Raw genomic sequence first — 12,051 nt, forward strand, 5'->3', positions numbered from 1 at the left:
ATGCAAATTGTACACATAAAAGGAACAAATATGCTTTTGAATAAGAAAATCTACACTAGAACCACAACCAAACAAGGAACATGAAATAAGACCAAATCAATCATTCCGAGGGTATAAACTCCTAATTGTATACAATTTTAAAAACATACGCATAGCAAGTTCCATATAATCAACAAAGCTCAAATAGCAGTATGGCATGGCTAACACATTGGGGAAACTACTTACTTGGCTCGGTAGATCATGCGCGTTGCACTCTCATCTTTCTCTTCCTTTTGAAAACTCTTTTAATTTACTTTTGAAAACAATTTTACCATTTCCTCGGTTTGAGTCCTGACACACCTGAGAGCGTGCCCGAAACCCTCAAACCAAGGCTCTGATACTAACTTGTAACGACCCAAACTGTAAAGAAAATTTTTCTCATTTAATTAATAAAACATAATTATGTAAACCATGAAATCCCAACATAATTGTTTTCAGATGATCAATTCATTACAACTTATTCAAATCATCAGTGTCCCCAATTCCTATCAGTGAAAGAGAGAGATAAAATGCATGTCGTGCCATCACGCCTTGCCCTTGCCCTTGGGCTCAGATGTACCTGAAACAAAACAACAACCTGTAAGCAAAATGCTTAGTGAGTTCATCAGAGTATACCCCACACCACACATACTAACATCATGTTAGCTAAATAAAGCTACACACATATCATGTAAACCGTGCATACAATAGTGAAGGAGGCCGCGGGCTTGTCCCCACGGTCTTACTCCAAGATGTCATGGGCTCGTCCCCAGGGTCTTACACCTAAGTGTCATGGGCTCTCCCATTGTCTTTAATAGGAAAGCCATGTGCTCTCCTCATGGTCATACATCCAAGTGTCATGGGATCTCCCATGGTCTTTCATACAAAACACACAATCATATAGCATATCTAACACATATATCATGGTCACATAAAGAGTCGACCTTGGTGCCTTAGAACCATTAGTATGGTGAGGAGACTCACCTCTGACGACTGAAATACAAACATTGGTCTCCTAACACTCTGAAACCTCCCGTGCTAAAAGATAACAATAAATTAAAGTCAAGATCTTACATAGTCAAAAGAAACCCAAACTTCAACCCGTTTATGAGGCCCATTTATCCTTCCCTAACTAATGGGCCCAAAGTCTAAGTTCAATCTCATTAATGGGAGTCTTGGCCTATTAAAGCCCAACAAATATACCCAAGGCCCAAAACAGATGTAATGGCCCATAATTCACAGAATGCAACCAAGTCCAATAACCAAGTGAGGGCTAATAGCTCCAAAAGCCCAAAACAGGCCCAAGCCCATCTGAGACACGTACGCTCAGCATACCACCCTGGTACGCGCGATGTACTAGGGCTTGGGGACTTACATGCATCATACTCAGATCTACACCTGGCGTACTAACATGTTAAGCACTTTTCCATTAAGTGCTTAATGCTTGATTATTATACGTCCAGAAGTCAGATCTAGGCCTATTTAGATGACCCAAGGCATAAAGTTGGCAACTTTAGGCATAAAGTTGACAACTTTATGCCTTTGCATGTCCCAAATGATCCTAACACCCTCATTAGGACCATTTTATTTTAGTATGTGGTATAATGGGGAAAATTACTAAGTTTTATGCTTACAGTTTCAGTTTTGGTTTTAGGTACCTTTTCATCCAAGGGGAAGGAGCCGACGGCATAGCAACGCATCACACACGCACACATTTGATTTCCACCTTGAGTTTTCTGGGATTGTACTCTGATTTTATTACTTTTGATGATATTTTGGGACACATTGTTATGTTTTTTCTTTATTGATAAGACAATTAGTAATGTTTGGTAAACTATGATACAAGTTACTTAATTAAAAATGAAATTTTTGGCCCCAAAATTTGGGATGTTACAATTAAAAATGAGTTTTATGCGATTGTGGTGTTGAGACGTGAGATCTTTGATAGAAAGATGATTAATTCTATATCTCGATGGAATTGTAGAGGAGTCGAGTTGGTGCATTCAAAATCGGTCGGAGATGAGAAATCAGTGATGAACAATAACTCCAAATTTGGACGATGTGGCGTTGATTTTAGGGGAAACCAGCAGGCTTGATGAGCGAATCATTAGTGGTGGGGGTGAAGGTGAAGCGAAATAGTAGATGATCTGATGCTGGAGAAGAAGTTGACAAAGGGAATCATCGAAGAATAAGGTCACGCTGAGGATGAGGGCAGACGTGGGTTTAAGAGAGGAAAAGGGATGTAATTCTAGTTTATTGGTATATTAACGATATAATTTAATTAAAAATTTCTTTCCTACAATACCTCTAGCCGAATTAATTTAGATAACATTCTTTATTTTTTATATTTATTTTCAAAAACGTCACCTTGCATCTCGAGTTCTAGATCTTTCTTTTTAGTTGAATTAACACTCAACTTTTACTTTTCGGAAAACTATGATCTCTCTTTCGTTCTCTCTCACTATATATATATATATATATATATATATATATATATATATATATATATAGAAAAGTGAATATACCCTTAAGGGTATATAAGCTTAGGTACTCAAACTTACTATAATACATCATTTTGTTTGATATATTTATTATAATGTTCTTCAACTTCAATCCTTAACTTGATTTATTTTCAAGATTTTTAAAATTTGATTATTATCTTCCTCTTACATCACATCTTTTTGACAAACATCAATTAGACTATATATTTTAGGGGTGCGCATTTGGACCGACCCGGACCGGCCCGGACCGGACCGGCTCTTGGACCGGACCGGTTATGGAGAATTTTGTGGACCATGGACCGGACCGGATGAGTCGTGTCCGTGTCCGGGTCCGGGTCCGGGTTTTCCGGTTTTTGGACCCGTTTGGACCGGTACAACTTTAATTGCATAGAGTATATGTAATCTAAATTGATGTATAATATTATAACTTGCAAAATTAATATGTTTCCGTTTCATGCCTAACTAATCTACATTGATGTATAATATTATAACTTGCAATTTGCAAAAATTAAATTTCCAAATAAAAACAACTAACATATAAATCAAGTTCACCAACAAAAGTTAAACAATTTTAAGACAAACATATAAAAGTATTACCATAACAACAAAAATCATAGTTTAAACTTTAAAATCAATCAAACTAACAAACTTCATAAACTAATAATCTAATCTTCCACCGGCCTCTTCCCCGTATCATTATCATCCATATTCTTTTCTCTATATAAACACAAATGAAAATGTTGTTACTATTTAATAAAAAGTAATAATTGTATAAAAAAAGAATAAAGATTGTAATTTTTTTACCCAAAGCTATATCATCATCGTTCAAGATGTCATCAACGTTGTCAACTATCGGATTTGTAGAATTTATCACCCAATCTTGGGTGCATAACAAAGCTTTAACTATCAATGTCGATAAACTAGTCTGATACTCACTTACAACTCTACCACATGTGCTAAACGCGGACTCGGAATTATAGTATAAAATAATACTAAAAAGCTGAAATATTTCAGCTTTGATAGCTCTACTTTGAATGATTGTAACTCAGTGAATAAAATACCAAAATAAACAAAATTATAGTCTAAATTCATCTACAAACTGTAAAATAAATGTTGGAAAAAACCGTAGGTCAATCCCACTTAAATCGAATGAGTTATGGGTGTTTAAAAAACATCACAGATTACAAAATCTTCCTGAAAAGCTGAATTTTTTCAGCTTTGATAGCTCTACTTTGAAGGATTGTAACTCAATGAATATGATACAAAAATAAACAAAATTATAGTTTAAACTCATCTACAAACTGCAAACTAAATGTTGGAAAAGATCTCTGGTCAATCCGACTTAAAAGGAATGAGTTATGGGTGTTTAAAAAACGTCATGCATTACAAAATCTTGCTGAAAAGCTGAATTTTTTTCAGCTTTGATAGCTCTACTTTGAAAGATTGTAACGCGATGAATATAATACCAAAATAAACAAAATTATAGTCTAAATTCATCTACAAACTGTAAACTAAATGCTGGAAAAAACCGCATATTAATCCGACATAAAACGAATGAGTTATGAGTATTTAAAAAACATCACAAAAATCTTGATCGTGTCCAACCGGTTCTAAACCCGGTAAAAACTGGACCGAACCGGGAAAAAACCGGATCGGACCGGAGAAAAATCTGAAAACCGAGAACGGGCCGGGGGGTCCAAAAAAACGGTCCGGTCCGGTCCGGTTCACCGGTCCGGTCTGGTCTACCGGTTCAAATGCTCACCCCTAATATATATTATAGTTGAAAATGAAAATTATGTAAGAAGAAAATAAATGTGAAATTTATAAAAATCTTTGAATGAAATCAAGTTAGAAGTTAAATTATAAGAACATTAGACAATTACAATGTATATATATGATACAAAACGATGTAGTATTTGGAGTTTGGGTACCTAAGCTTATATACCCATAAGGGTATATTCACTTTTCCCATATATATATATATATATATATATATATATATATATATATATATATATATATATATATATATATATATATATATATATATATATATATATATATATATATATATATATATATATATATATATATAGGTTCAGGTCATTTGAGACCATTCTAATTTTGTGAGACCGTGAGACCAAATCTAAAAATAATTTTAAAATGCAAAATAAATGGAAAAATCCAAAAATTCTTTTTTTAAATATTATTTTCGGAACTTGAATTAACTAAAAAAAATAAAAATAAATAAATAAAAAAAATCACGGTTTTGTTTTTTAAAATACGTGAAATATTCTAAATAGAATATTACACTGACATATTCTAAAAAATAATTTTAAAATGCAAAATAAATGGAAAAATCTAAAAATTCTTTTTTTAAATATTATTTTCGGAACTTGAATTAACTAAAAATAAATAAATAAAAAATAAAAAAAAAATCTATTTTTTTTTAAAATACGTGAAATATTCTAAATAAAATATTACACTGTACGTCTGTACATATTCTAAAAATAATTTTAAAATGCAAAATAAATAGAAAAATCAAAAAATTCTTTTTTTAAATATTATTTTCGGAACTTGAATTAACTAAAAAAAATTTAAAAAAATTAAAAAATAAATAAATAAATACGTGTCACGGTCTCACAAAATTAGGCTGTCTCACGTGAACCTAACCTATATATATATATATATATATATATATATATATATATATATATATATATATATATATATATATATATATATATATATATATATATATATATATATATATATATATATATATCGACATGCGATAAGGTACCCACCATCATGACATATGCAATCTTTGCCCATATATTGCAACCCATTCCTTTCTTATCTTCATTCCCTTAGACAGAGAATCTAGAGAGAGATGGGGCGAGCAATTTTAGCATGGCTCATACTACTGAGCCTTGCAATATGCCCAATAAAATCGAATACCATTTTCCTCTACAAATCATGCAACAAAACATTGTACCCTCAGCTTTGTTACGTGTACCTCTCGCCTTTCATATCACGCATCGGAACCAGTCCAAGACTCTTGGCGCAGACCGCACTTGCGGCAACCCTCAGCACCACTCGCTCAACCTCTAAAAATCTGACGATTTATTCAAGAACCCACAAGATAACTAAGAGGGAATCGGGTGCACTACAAGATTGTCTTGAAGAGATAAGTGATTCAGCATATGAGCTCCATATTTCCATGGTGGAAATGGGAAAGGTTCGATCTGGATCTGACTTTCTGTTTAACATGAACAGTATAGAAACATGGGTCAGTGCTGCTTTGACAGATGATGATACATGTACGGATGGTTTTTCGGCTAAAAGTATGAATGGAGAGTTAAAGAACGTGGTTCGAAAACAGGTTTTGAATATTGCGCATTTGGCTAGCATCGCACTCTCTTTTGTTAATAATTATGCAAAGGGTTAAACATCGGTTGAAAATATTTATAGTCGAGTTTATATACGTGCTCTTTTTTGAGAGAATTATTAGTCAATGGATCTTGTCAATAATTTATCCAAGATGTATTATATGTTTGTGCCTTTTTTTACATTGGTTTTGTTTGCTTAATAGAAACTTTTAGCTACAAATGGAACTATGGTTTTCAAGACGAAATGGAGATATCAACACTCGATGTCATGACAAATTTATGATGTAATTCACATTGTCTTTGTTGTGAAAATATATTTGACGTAAAGTACAATACTTATAGTAATTATAATATGTTGAATAAATGGGCTAATAAAATGTATAGAACAAGATAATTGTACTTTGCAAAATATATAAGGGACAAAGCCATAATGAAATTTGACATATTTACATAATAGATTATATCCCGTGAGTTAAATAGCACAGTATCATTTTAAAATTTTTATTTTTTTCCCGTGAGTTAAATAGTATCATTTTAAATTTTGAATTAAAGTAGAAACGATTAAACAGGTTTCAGCATGTTAAGAATCAAACAGAATGTTTTTACATATTTACAAGTTTTAAAAATAATTTGTTTAAAAACTTTATATAATTATAGTATCGATTTTTAATTATATAATATTGATGTCTACTTAGAGTGATTGTGACATTGGTTGTCGTTTTGGGGCAATAATGTTGTGGGGCATGGCTTTGCCAACTTCACATTCATAAAATAAATGTGCATTCCACTGTTTGGTGAAGAATATAAAATATCAATTTGAAATTGTTAAATATCATTACCTTGTTGTACTTGTTTCGTAAGAAAATTCATGTGTAATTGATCATGTATATATTAACAGTTTTGGATCTTATATGAAAACAATTAATAACGTCAAAAATAAGTTTGTAATAATCATGTTACAAGTATATGTATTATCCAATCTGGCAATCAAATTTTGTATGTAATAGTAGATGACGAACTAAATGCTAAAGCCGTTAATATGGTGTTTTTTTTTTTTATTTAATGGATTTAATATGAACAATACTTAATGAATTTAGATGTATATGATCGTTTCTTTTATACGTAACATATAAAACATGTTTTAATAGACTAAGGAGTTGTTTGATTAACCTCTTAATGGTTACATTAAAATGTTTAGTCATCCAAAGTGTTTGTTTCACCTCTTAACGAGCTTTGAATCTTTCAGTTCCACCTCTGAATGTGTTAATTTAAATACAAGGAATGTGTTAATTTGAATACAAGTTTGAATGAAAAACAAGATTCAAAGTGTTTGTTACCAATATGTGCAATGTATTTTATTTTATTATCGATAGTAGCAACATACACTGAAATTAGCATTCTACTTACATCTCTATTGCCTTATTGATGTTACATCTCACATATATTATGATTTGATTGATAGATTTATTAAAGAATAATGTCTTAATAAAATAAAGAAATGAAATTACTAACTCAAGGTCATACAATAAGTCCCTTCACCCAATTATTCATTTATCATTTTTACTCCAAGTATGCTTTCAGCTATAATTAATGGATAGCAACATGACTCCAAGTACGCTTTCAGTATAATTAATGGATATCAGCATGATGTTCATAACAAATAGTCAGAAAACAAATCCTAATTCCTTACATACTTTTTTTAGAAATGAGTTAATTGACAAGCATATCAAAATACCCACGGATGACCATCTTTAATGATCCTTTTATGCGTTTCCTTTAACAATAAAAATCATATCATGATAAGATTTGTTTAAATTTTATACTTTCTAAGATAATGTAAAATAAAATATGTTATATTTACAAAGTAGTTTAACAATAAATTTAAAAGAACCCATATATATTAAGTTTGTTACAAAACAGTTCCAAAAGTGTTTCATAGTTCAAGAAATTTAAAAGAATAGTACAAAATTGGTCCTTAGAGAACATTGTGTTTTTGAGGTGTGGTGTGCAAACAAAATGACAAATTAAAAAAGTACAACTAATTAGTTAGATTTAACAAGTGATAAACCAAAACCAGTACAAAATAATAGAGGTGATAATTCATGATACAACATAATAAAAATACACAACATAAAATGAAATTGAGATTAAATTGAAATTCAAATTTGTATCCATGTCGTGATCGTGTCAAGTATAAAAAAAAAAAAAAAAACACAACATCGTAATGTGTCGTGTTGTGTTCGTATTCAATATTCAACACGCAACTGACATGATTTTAACATATGATTGTCGTTTTTTCATTTTGTCATATTTTGTGAGATTAATTTTGAACTACATAAATTAACTAAATGTTTATTTTATTTGATAGTTTTCATGTTTGTCGTTTTTATCATGTTTTAATTGGGTCGTTGTCATATTAGTAAAACAAAATACGAAATCGTATTGTGTCAAAACACAACACAACTCACCGATATATCACCCCTAAAAAAATAATTACGAAAATTACAAAGCTATTCCTTTTGGGACGTAAAACCAAAAAAAAAAAAAAAAAAAAAAAAAAAAAAGAAAAAAAAAATAGGGCCAGTATTGAAATTTACTCATTTTTGCAAAAACTAACAAGAAAACTATGCCTGTCACTGCATTTGTCGACTTCTTCCCCCGTTTTCAATGACACCCCCTTAGACCAAAATCGAAAGAAAAAAAAAAAGGTTCGTTCAGATATACATACAAAATCACTTCTGTGATAATGATCTTTTTTTAGTTTTTATCGTTAGACATTTTAGAATAGAGTAAACAATGAGTATTAAACAAAAAGTATTCGGCCTTATACGAATAGTACATATTCTAAATACTTTACCATTGAGCCACTGATTGAGGACAAATTCCATTCCAATTTGGTGAACTTTTCTTGGCCACTCTTGAGATCCCTGTTTGCGTTCTCCAAGCCAACCACTGTCTAAATAGATAAAAAAAAAATCATAGGATCAATAAAAACAAGGGTTTATTCCAAAAAAGTAATGTAGTATCGTGTTTCTAAAACTACATTTTTTTCTCAAAATAAACCCACAAAACAGAAAGATTAAAAAAAATTAAAAAAAAAAAGACAGTATACGGTCTTTATGAAATAAACTATAAAAACAAAATAAGAAAAAAAAAAATAGATATTACCTAAAGCAATAGACTACTCGAATTCAGTAGACAGTAGGTACCACATCCGTGTCCTTCTGAAATTTCTTCATTGAAGACTTGAAGTGTACGTTTTGGGAGATCTAACTAAAAAAAAAAAAAAAAACCAAGTAGAATTATTACAGAAGTAATGTGATGTGGAGCTATAATATCTTCGATCAAAATCCTTGTATGTTTGATCATTAAAAGAAAAAAGCTCTAGGAATCATGTAATAAGTTCAACTAAAGTGATATAACTCGGAATGTGATGGTCGACAATATTAAGATATAACTTGGTCATGTATCTATCTACTCCTATTTAACACACATGTATTTCTACTTTGTCAAATATTGTTTCCATGTATCTCTCTGTAGTTAGCTGTAACTCTATTGTATATATATCCTAGATGTATTTCCTCTGTAATGAATTCAATCAAATACAAATGTAATTCCAACGTATCTCTTCTTCTTCTTCTTTTATTCTTTATATGGTATCAAAGCCCCGTTCTGTACACACCACACCCACAAACTCACCACCTAACTCTCCATAACGAATGGGGACCAACATTGATTCATCCTCTTCCTCACTCACCGCCAACACAATTCTGAAGGACATCACTATTGTCAATTTCCTAGCAACCCTAAAATTGACATCCACCAACTATCTTGGGTGGAAAACATAGATCAAAGCCCTATTACATGGTCTAGATCTATATTGATTCATTAATGGCTCACATCTAGCACCAGCTCCAACAATCGACACTGATGGCACAACCACTCCGCACGTCGACTACCAAAAATGGTCCAGGCAAGATCGTCTTCTCTTGGGAGCCCTAGTCGGAACCTTATCACCACAGATCCACTGGTGACAAATGTTGCGTCTTCTCGAGAAACATGGCAAATCCTAGCCAGTACATATGCATCTCCATCGCGAGGGCATATCAAACAATAACAATACCGCCTAAAGCAACTAACCAAAACCGCAAATCAAACTATCACCTATTACATGCAGAATGGCAAAACTGTTGTTGATAAGCTTGCAATTCTTTGATAGAAACTTGATCATGAAGATATCATTGATGTAGTTGTTAATGGGTTAGATCAATCCACTTACAAACCCATTTTTGATCCCATCAACGCAAGAGATTCCCCCATATCTTTAATGAATTACATGAAAAACTAATAAATCATGATTTAGTTCTTGCTCAACGGGTACCTGCCATTGGGATTTATCAGCCAAGCACTGTCTTTTACATTAATCATTAGTCAAACAAGAAGTTATGGCCTCCTCGACAGTAAACTACAACTCCTTACACCCTCGAAGCAGGTCGTTGCTCACCACTCCTCGAGGCCAAGGACAGGGTCGAACCGTCATTCCAGGATTTACAGTCCAATACATTTCCATTATGTTACCTAGCCAAACCCGCCACCTCGTGTGCCAAAGTAAAACGGTTGTTCTTCCTTCCCCGCTCCCTCTTTTTCGACATATGCTATCAGGTCCCTCAAGTCAATAGTCAATGCCTATTTTGGGAAAATGTCAATGGTGCCACTAGAAATGACATTCCTTAAGCAATTGTTCAACATTTAAAAAGTCCTTTCCATGTGCTTCTACTCTTCCTTATCACAATATGAAGGTCCAACATGCCAAAGTTTAGGTCATGAGTCCTATTACTGCATCTACACCAATCAAAGAAAACTAGCTCTTCAACAGTGGAGCAAGTTTTCATGCAACCAATGATCTGAATAACCTCATAACTCATGCACCATACAACAAAACCAAAAAATTAGTCATTGGTAAGTGTAACAATCGGATCCTGAGGTACTTCATATTTTTAATTTTTGGCATTTTATGGTTTACCACGACATGGTGGAGGAACCATGACGTGCGAAATCAAGATAAGATTGTGGGTTCATTTAAGCCACCACGACGTGGCATTATATGGCCACGGCGTCGTAGCTGGCAATTAACAAACCCTATTTTTTGGGTTATGCTCCGTATTTAAAGAAATAAGAAGGCTAGGGTTTCCTCACCCTTATCCTCCATCAGCCTCCTTAAGACCTATGAAACCTAATCCTCGTTCTCCTTTATTTAAGCCATTTTTGGTGTCCTTGGAAGCCATTGAAGGAAGAACGAAGAAGAAGTGATCTAAGATTCAGCAAGAAAGTCGTCACCATTTGTTGTAGCACTCTTCCGGACCTTTGTAAGTGTTCAAGACTCGATTTTTATCATGATAGGTTTCTAGATCTTGAATTTTGTCCCTAAATCTTCATGTTCTTGTTGGTTGGATTCGTGATATTTTATAAAATTTGCAAGTTTATGAATCTTCAAGCCATTAAGAGCATTTAGTGCTTTGGATCTGGATTAGTAATGAGTTTTGGTGTCATGCATGGAATTTTTGCCATTAAACCCTCTTTTTGACCTAATGGGAGTTCAAGACATGCATTGGACATGCATGTTTGGAAAGAATTGATTTTTACATTATTTGTGATGCTAGAAACCTTTCTGGCAATATTGGACTAGAGATCTTCATGATTAAGTGCTTATTGGTTTAAACCAAGTTGTGGTTTCCCCCTTTTAAACCTAGGAGTGAGGTCTCTATCTCTTGGAGAGTCTAAGGGGATAAATTTGGAAACCTAATCCACTTGGACCATAGTGTAACATCTCGGAATTTCAAGAGTAGAGTTGAAGGGCTAAAAGTTTAAGTTTCGGAGGGTGACTCGGCGAGTCCATGGATAGACTTGGCGAGTCAGGTCGCGACTATGGTCGCGTGTCAAGTGGCCTACTCGGCGAGTCCAACGATGGACTTGGCGAGTAGGTGCTGTATGGAGAAAACCCTAATTTTCAGGGTTGAGCCCTATATAAAGAGCATTATGCCCCTCCACAGCCTCCCTTATTCCCCCCTTGCGTCCCAGAAACCCTAAATTCGTGGAGAGTCCCTTTGTGGAGCAAATTAGAGATTGGAGAGGTGTTGGTT

General features: G+C 33.1%; 1 pseudogene; it reads left to right on the forward strand.

Annotated features, from left to right (window-relative positions):
• The first annotated feature begins 5,335 nt into the window (after positions 1-5,335).
• On the forward strand, positions 5,336-6,091 carry LOC145003271 (pectinesterase inhibitor 7 pseudogene; annotated as a pseudogene).
• Positions 6,092-12,051: the final 5,960 nt, after the last annotated feature.

The sequence above is a fragment of the Lactuca saligna genome, chromosome 6 (genome assembly GCF_052625555.1).
Source record: "Lactuca saligna cultivar CGN05327 chromosome 6, ASM5262555v1, whole genome shotgun sequence".
NCBI classification, from domain to species: Eukaryota; Viridiplantae; Streptophyta; class Magnoliopsida; order Asterales; family Asteraceae; genus Lactuca; species Lactuca saligna.